This window comes from Panthera pardus, unplaced genomic scaffold, assembly GCF_024362965.1.
Source record: "Panthera pardus isolate Hobbes unplaced genomic scaffold, ASM2436296v1 HiC_scaffold_17, whole genome shotgun sequence".
NCBI classification, from domain to species: domain Eukaryota; kingdom Metazoa; phylum Chordata; class Mammalia; order Carnivora; family Felidae; genus Panthera; species Panthera pardus.
The window spans coordinates 80961978-80970270 of NW_026526732.1; the positions used below are offsets into that span (position 1 = coordinate 80961978).

Sequence of the window (8293 nt, forward strand, 5' to 3'; positions counted from 1 at the left end):
GCAAACTTAATTCAACTGAAAACTTCATTCACCTGCAGTTAGTCACAAATGATTTGGATAAAAGGAGTGACCATTTCAAAAGAAGATAGCTTATGGCAAGAAAAAGGTTGGATGTGGGAAGATCAGTTGAACAGGAGAATCTAGCCCTGTTTGAATAAAGCAGGCTAACAATTGGTGGTCCTCTACCAAATATCACCCAACACTGGTTTGTTTAGTTAGCACAGGTTTCAAAAACTTGAATGTAAATGCTTTAGTGTGGCATTAATACTTCCAGCTTATTATGTCACTTTCTATTATCTAACTAATATTCATCCCATTTATATACTTATGATACCTGCATGGCTCCTGTGTGCATTTGAACTCATGACATAGGTATTTTTATATGTTTCATGAGAGGAAGAGTGAGATGCTTATATCAAAGCATCATTAAAAAAAAGCATCATTGATATGCTTTGTAGTGTGTTCTATGTAATTATGTTTAGCTCATCCTATTAATATTGAACAGTGTATATATAGTTCCTATTCCACAGGCATATTAAATACATGCTTCTGCTATTTTATAAAGTCTCCAGTTAAAAACTCTTCCAGATATTTATTGTTAAATAGATTGATGATAGAGTATACCTTAATGATCATTGCAGTTGAGATGCTTTCAAATAATCCTCAATCACAAATTGCCATCTGAACTATGATTTGTGAAGGCTTAATTATACTGCAAATAATAACACCTGTGGTTCTTCTTTTCTCCATTCCACCCCTCCCCCATTCTTTTTGGAGTCCAGATTTTGCCTTGATTGTGGTAAGTGTGTTTTCTAATTTTCATCAGAACTGAAGTCATTTCTCCCTAACCCTAGTGAACACCCTATCCTTCTGAACAGGGTGAGCATCCTTTCCCCCAAGGAATGATTTATTCAGGGACTTACAAGTTATTCCAATTTTTTGTTCATTAATTATGTCATGAGTCACTGAACATTTCTTTGTGAAATGCTTCCTGGATATATACATACACAAACATATCCACAAAGATATATACATATATGAATACATAAACCCATATGCATAAGTACACATTCGCATGTATATGTGTATGTGTATGTGTGTTTATGTTTTGCCCTCCATAAACACCTTTCATAGAAAAAGGTAACTGATAAGAGTCTACCTTCCAGGTGATTTATCTAGTCAACTCTCACCACAATTCTATCAGTTTGGTATTTTAATTTTTTAAAATAATTTTTATAATTGAGGAACTTCAGGTAGTAACAGGTTCAGTATTTTCCCAGGACACCTAAGTAGTGAATAGCAGAGCCAGGAGTAAATGTCTAAGTCTATTACATTTCTATTTCATCATGCTATTTCATGTTGATCTCTGCAACACAGGTTAAGGTAGATCAGATTTTACTTCTCTTTACGTTACACTAGAAAAACAGAAAGTACTCCACTTGATTATATTGTGTGTATTTTTTACTATCTCAACAAAGAAATAAAAACTCTTCTAATGTTTTATTTTGTCGTTAAGGCAAACAGAAGAGTAGCAACATGTTTTGAATGATTTTTGCTTAGTTTTATTAGGTAATGAAATTATAATCCATATCTGAAAAAGAAGAGAAATGACCTTACATTGAGATGTGCAACAAAAGTAATGTAGAGTAGCAGATCCCTGTCATATCTCTGAGACTTGTCTTGTCAATCATTAGCTGTCAAGAGTGTTCATCCTGTCATTTTGATTAAAAGTAACAAAACTTGTATGATGGAAATACTTTCTTTCTCTTGAAGAAAAATCATATGAGGTTATCTTCTCTCTCCCTGTAAACAAGGGAAAAATACTTGTCATCATTTATCTTGGCAAAGTGTTGAAATATATTAATTGAAAATAACCAAGGGCAGAGGTGGTTTTTTTAACGTTTATGAATTTTGCATGGAGGAGAGAGTCTCCACGGAGTTAGTCTGCTGGATATTCTTTTGGAGACTTGATTTCTGAAATCCAAAACAGAAGTAAAATTGGCATTAATTTACATTTGCTTATTTTTCAAATCAAATATGTTAAAAATTCACAATATTTATGTCCTAGTTCTGTTGATTGATATACATGGAATACATCGATTATGTAAATGTTTGTTGTAAAGTAATTTAATTACATAATGACTTTGTTCCTTATCTTTTATGCCAAGAGAGAAAAGAGAAGAGCAGAGTACACTGTCAGGCATAGGAGCATAATCTTTCCTCTATTTTGCACTGGAAAAGAATAGATTTCCACGATGGTCGCTGTAAGTAACTTCAATCTGTGACTTTGTGTCATGTATAGACAAGGTTATAGGTTTATGTTTCCAGCAATTCACTTTAAAAATTTTCCCATTCCACGGAGTGCCGGGGTGGCTCAGTCGATTAAGCATCTGACTCAGCTCAGGTCCTGATCTGAGCTTGAGCCCCGTGTTTGTGAGCTTGAGCCCAGTGTTGGGCTCTGTTCGGATTCTGTGTCTCCCTCTCTCTGCTTCTCTATCTCTCTCAAAAATAAATTAACCTTACATTTTTTTTAATTTCCCCATTACAAAACACCAACAGGTTGAAAAAATACAACATACAACTTTTAAATTATAAATTTGTGCCTAAAAGAAAGGAAGAAAACCCTTAATAAAAAAGAAGTGGGCAACTACAAAATAGTTTAAAAATCACAAGCGGAACACTGGGGTGTCTTGAGGACATTTGGCTATACCAGGACCTTAGATCTTTGGGTCTTAAGGTCTTTGAAGAGTACATGAGAAAAAACAAATAACCTTTGACCCCAGCAGAAGAGGGGAAGGGGACCCGTAATGATGTTTACATCAAAAATCTACAACTTAGTGAAACTGAAAAAGACATTCGCCAAATAACAAAGGGACATAACATTGGAACTGGTCTTTGCTGGACTTGGCTCCAAGGAGGAAAGCAAAACTTTGTCCCATTTGACCCAGAAAATCTCACTCTAAGAAATACAGTCAGAGTGGCCCTACTTCCATAAAGCTGTTATGCCTGGCAAAAGCTAACTCATATCCCCCTTGAAGAAATCTCTACTCAGCTCAGACCGCTCTTGGTTCTCATACTTGAAGGTCATACACATATCAGTTTTATACTTCAAATCACAAAAAGATGAGAAAATAGTCCACCATTAGCAAGAGTTAATAGAAACAATAAATAGCATAGCTGGAAAAAGCATGATTTAAATAATTGGGATGTATCAAATTTAAAATATAAAATATTATTAAAACATTTAAACAAATAAAAAGGAATTGAAAATATGGTCAAGGAGGGTGAGACTAACAAAATTTATCTGGAATTTATTTTAGAGAACTAAATATATTGTTCAGAAATAAAAATAATGCAAATTAAAAGCTCAGTGGAATTAGTAAGCAGAAAATTAGATACAAGTTAAGAGAAAGCTAGTGAACTGGATCTTATATATGAAGAAATTCTCTAGAAACAGGGAAGAAATACAAAGTGGATTAATGTAGAAAAAAGGTTAGTAGACAGAGTGGGCAGAATATAAGAGCCAATGCTATGTCTTATTATTTACAGGAGTAGAAATGGAAAAAGCTAGTGGTTAAATATATAAATGAGTATTATCCAGAATTGATAGAAGACACAGAATACCCAGATTCAAGAAACATAATAAAACCTACAGTGAGATAAATTTAAAATAATGGACCTATAGAAACATGTTTATGTATATCAAAATCAAAGAGATGTTTCATGCAAGTATTTAAGAAGAGAAAGAAAAATCAAATCATCTACAAAGGAACAGTAAGTGGAATGACATCTGATTTTAACAGTAAAATATGTCACAATAAGAGGAATAATGTGATCAAAGTACTGAGAATAAAAATAACTTACTCTTAATCCTATACCTAATTGAACTTTTAATAAAGAAAAATTTCAACTTTTAATGGTTGTGGGCTGTGCTTCTGGGCTCCCAGGGAAACTACACTTTTACTTTTGCCAAGGTCAGAATGACTTAACCAAACTTCAAAGCATGGGCTGTATTTCTGCCCAGAGCATACACTTTACATCTGTTTCATTAGCAAATAACCTAACAGAAACATTTCAAACTAAAGATAAGAGTAAAAACCTCCTAAAGTTCTCATACCTCTGAAGCCTGCAACCTTGTACATACCAAAAGCATAAGATGAAGTTTGTAATTTTCTGGAATGTCTTATGTCATGATGATTTGTAATTCTTGATGTAACAGAAAACATATATAACCCTCTATTAAGCCTTCCTTCTCTGGAGCTGTCTCTTCTTTGTGAAGATTATGTATCTGGAGCAGCTGTTCTACCTCAAGTTCAAATGAAACTCTTGTCCTTTCTCTTTAAAATTTCAAAAAAGGTTTGTTCATTTTGCACCAACAGTTTCACTTAATAAGAAAGAAATAAATATATTTTCATAAAAATGTGAAGAGAGTTTGTTTCTACTAGACTCTTCCTTGCTGAAGGATATTTCAAGATTGTACTTCAGGGAAAAGACAAATCCAAAAGTTAGCACTGAGAGCAAGGAGTAGTAAACCAAAAAATGGATACACTTGTGGTTATTTCTAACTAAATATTTTTGTATAAAAATAGTATTTTTTAATAACCTATGGGATAAAAGCTAGAGAACTAAATTATTTGAATAGTAAGGCAAATTTTGAATTAAAGCCCTTGTATTGCCAAGAAGAAAATTGAGATTTTCATTAACTTTGAGCTTTAAGTAAAATATGTACATATTAAATGTCAAGAAATTGCTCAAAGAAGTAACATGTAGTATTTCTATTATAGCAGTAAAAAAGAAGAGTTGTAAAAGAATTTTAAAATCCAAAATCAACTAAGCATAAAAAGGGAGCATATATAGAAAGAAAATATTAAAGTCAGCAGGAATATAAACCACTTAAAAGCTTAAATGTACTTAATATAGTCTCGAAATATAGAAAGTAAAAATTGACTGAACCATTGTGTTGATAAACCCACCAAAGGTAAAAGGTTTTTAAAAGAAAGTTCTCAGTACCTGATAGATTAATAAGGTAATAATAAATAAAGATATAATAGATTTGTACTTTGTGTTTTTTGCTTTGGCCTCCAATAATAACTTATCGGGAGGTAAATTATTCCTTCTTATTAGGGAAAACTTCCTTCAGTCTCTACCCAAATTGCACTTCCTCAAATTTCTAGTCTTCTTTCCCTATTCCCATCATTCTTTATTCTCTATCCTAGGTTAATTTGTTTTCATAGCTTTTTAATTAAATGACCATATGCCAGTATTTATTTGTATATGCACTTTCCCCTTTACTCCTTATGTCCCACATGCCTATAACACAGCCTGGTACATTTTAGGTATTTAATAAATATTTGTTGAATAAACAGACTTGAGGGCTTGGCAATGTTGTTCCCTTTGTGGATGAGCTCTTCCCTTCCTCTTCCTTTTCCTGGCAAACACTTACTTGTCTTTTTAGCATTTTGTTTTCAGATTCCTAAAAAAATCTTTTCTTGCTTCTCCAGCCTATGTTAGATCCCTGTGTTTTATGCTTCTATAGCACTTTATAATTCCTTTTGTAAATTCACTCAATCAATCATTCAACAATTATTTGAGTGCCTAGTTCTAATCCCTGTTTTAGACCCTAAGGATGCAGTAGTGAACACAACAGACATGATCTCAATTCTTGTGAAGTTTGTATCTAGTGTAGTGGGATTGGAGGGCAGACAAGAAGTAAACAAGTACATAGTACTTCATACAATTAAACTCAGTGTGAGGAAACATGAACCAGGATTAGGGAGATGAGAGAGCCAAGAAAATACTAGATGGGGCTCCTTTATATGGAAGTCCAGGTAAGTCCTCATGCATTAGATGTTTTAGAGGAGAATCTATAAGTAAATGAGGGGTTGGCCCTGAGCTGAGCATAACTGGGAAAAGCGATCAGGTCAGAGGAAACAGCAAGTGTGAACACCTTGAAGCAATAATGTTCTGAAAGTTTTCTCGGAACAGCAAGGTGCCCAGTGTGGCTGGAGCAGAGCGAAGAAGGGAAGAGGTAGTAAGGGAGAAGTCAGAGAGAGACTTTTTTGGGATTTCTTTTGACAAGTGATGTCATTTTAGTTTATACAGTTGTCACACAGATTGGTGGGGGGAAGGGGCAGATGGTCATAGGAACACAGGATTCTGAAGGTGTAGTCTCAAGAACAGCCACAAGGTGATGCTGGGCTGCCCAGGCAGCTCTGGGATGTTCTGGGCTGGGAGCTGGGAGTCATAGTGATTCTAGGGGGCTCCCTCCTCACAGGGCAGATGGGGTCGGAAACCCCCTTCCCAGAGGGGTTTCTCTGCAGTCCAAGGATCCTGGACCCCGGGTCCAGGGTGTGTCCTCGGTGGTGCCCATCTGTTCCGGGTGCAGGTCCGTGGTCACGGCCCAGGGACTGTGTACAGCCCAGCCAACTCAGCAGAAGGTCACCTCACTCCTTTCTGTGCTGCTGCAGGGTTAGAGCAGGGAGGCCCCAAGCAGTCAGGTCACCACGTGAAAGCCGTATAGCTGGACATTGTAACTGAGGCTGCTGAGGGCGATCTCTGCCACCTCCTGGAAGATCACATGGATGTTTTTTGTGGAGCTGAACTGAGCACTCAAGGTAGGCCACTGCTCTTAGCTAAAGATTGAATGAGGCTAAAACTTGCTACTTTAAAGACTTTGGCTTTCACTCTGAGACACTAAAGCCACAGGAGAGATTTTAGTTTCAACAGGCTCTCTTGTAGGAGGTAGAGTTAGAGAGGAAATTAGTTAGAAAGTAATTAAAAGAAACCAGATCAGATGATGGTGGGGATCTGGGTAGTAGCAGGAAAGGTAGTGATAAGTGGTCAAATTATGGATACCTTTGGAAGACTTAGCCAGCAGGATTAAATGACAGATTGAATATAGGATGTTAAAGAAACAAAGCAGCCTATGATGAATCAAGGGTCTGGCCTGAGTATGGGAAGACTATAGAGGAGCATAGGGAGAGGGTCTATGACTAGGGGGAATACAGTTTTGGACATGTTGAGATATGGGACACCCAAATAGAGATTTTGAATTGGAACCTGTATATAGAATTCTGGAACCAAAGGGAAAAGCCCAGGATAGAGATACAAATAGGGGAATTATCAATATATAGATGATATTTAAAGCCATCTGCAGGATGAAAACAACAACAACAACAAACAAACGGAAGTTGGATGACTCAACTCTGGGTAATTCCAGCATTTAAGTTTTGAGAGAATGAGGAAGCACTAGGCAGGGAGGAAAACCAAAAGAGCAGTGATGAGAAGCCAAGTAAATGAGTATTTTAAGAAGATGGGAAGGATTAGCTGCGTGGCATGCTAATAGGCGAGGCAAGGTGTCACCTGGGAATTGATCAGATGTGTATTCCCATCTGGGAATACAATTGTGTAGCCCTCTGGAGGTCATTGGGGGTCCTAACATATTTGAAATAGCAGATAAAAGCTTCATTGGAATAGCCTCAACAGGGGATGGAAAACAGATATGGGGACAGTATGAACAACTTTTTTGAGAATTTTTGCTTTCAAAGGCAGCAGAGAAAGAATATAATAGCTGGAGGGAGATAGAATAATTCACCTGCTTGATACTCCTGTGTCCGTAAACATGGTAAGACTCACATGCTGTGGTAACAGCTATGTCTATCCTGTTGACTGCTTTTTGCCTCGTACAATGCTTGACCAAAAGTAGATGTGTGATTAAATACTTCTTGGACAAATAAGTATATGCCATTTCTGTTAAAATTAAAATCTAAAATTTGTTATGGTTTGAAAATATTTTCAGTTGATGTTGCTTTTTCTTTTAAGCCAGAGCAAGAATATGCATTTTGACTTTGGTAAAAAAAAAAAAAAAAATGATTACAGATATGATCATGCTACATCTATTCATCAGTTCCTCAGCTAACTTAATTATGCTAAGCACTACATACCATTTTTATTTCAGAAAAACTGCAATATGACAAGTTGATTTGCTAAAAAGTATTAGGTGCAGTTAGCTTTAATTATCTTTAGCAGAGTTTTTCAAATCATGGAGAAAAGAAAGTAAATATATTTTTCTTCAGCAAAGTAGACTTTGATTTAAGTTTGGAGAGAACTGGAAAACCATTAAGTCTTTTTTTCTGTATAGATATTTTTATTTTATCTTTTTTATTGAGGTATAATAGATATGAAACATATTGATTTAAGGTGTACAACGTAATGATTTGATATTTGTGCAATTGGGAAATGATCACTATAATAAGTCTAGTTATCATTCATCACCACACATACTTACAGAATT

At 35.6% G+C, this 8293-nt stretch overlaps 1 long non-coding RNA gene across 1 annotated transcript; it reads left to right on the forward strand.

The window, feature by feature from the left end:
• The first annotated feature begins 455 nt into the window (after positions 1 to 455).
• On the forward strand, positions 456 to 4357 carry LOC109263270 (uncharacterized). Its single transcript, XR_002078129.2, has 3 exons — positions 456 to 799; positions 2169 to 2264; positions 3550 to 4357. It is a non-coding gene; the product is annotated as an uncharacterized LOC109263270 (long non-coding RNA).
• Positions 4358 to 8293: the final 3936 nt, after the last annotated feature.